Source organism: Crocuta crocuta, unplaced genomic scaffold, assembly GCF_008692635.1.
Source record: "Crocuta crocuta isolate KB4526 unplaced genomic scaffold, BGI_CrCroc_1.0 scaffold475, whole genome shotgun sequence".
Classification (NCBI taxonomy): domain Eukaryota; kingdom Metazoa; phylum Chordata; class Mammalia; order Carnivora; family Hyaenidae; genus Crocuta; species Crocuta crocuta.
In genome coordinates, this window is record NW_027529518.1 from 2,028,340 (window position 1) to 2,028,861 (window position 522).

A 522-nucleotide genomic window follows, 5' to 3' on the forward strand; every position below is an offset into this window, starting at 1 on the left:
GCTTCCCGCAATCTTCAGCTTTTCACTCTGCTCCTTTCCAAAGCCTGCACTCCCTGTCACCCAACCCTTCATGCTTAACTCCTTGGCTTCTCTCATAAATGGCAGGCCAATCTGGGACTTTTCTATCTAGTAGCCTGGGAGGTGCTCCATAAAATATATTTATATTTTTTAAAGCTGCACTTAGACTTTTGGGACACCCTGTTGAAGGAACGTACCAAAGGGTAGCACCTAATGTTTCATTAAGCATCCTGGATGTTTCACTTGCCACACTTGCCTATTCATCTACTCCCTTCCTGGGCGAACTTGGAACACACGCTGAACTTGGAACACACGCTGAACTATACCTGAAAACAATGTTTTTAAGGTAAGCATGCACACCACAGCACATCTGGGAGCATTTCATCACACAGGCACAGATGATTTTAATGATTGGGATGAGTAAACCATGGCAAGGAGATCCTGCAATAACACATACTTAAGATGTAGCTTGTATATAATTATACTTCGCTTCAGACCATGTGA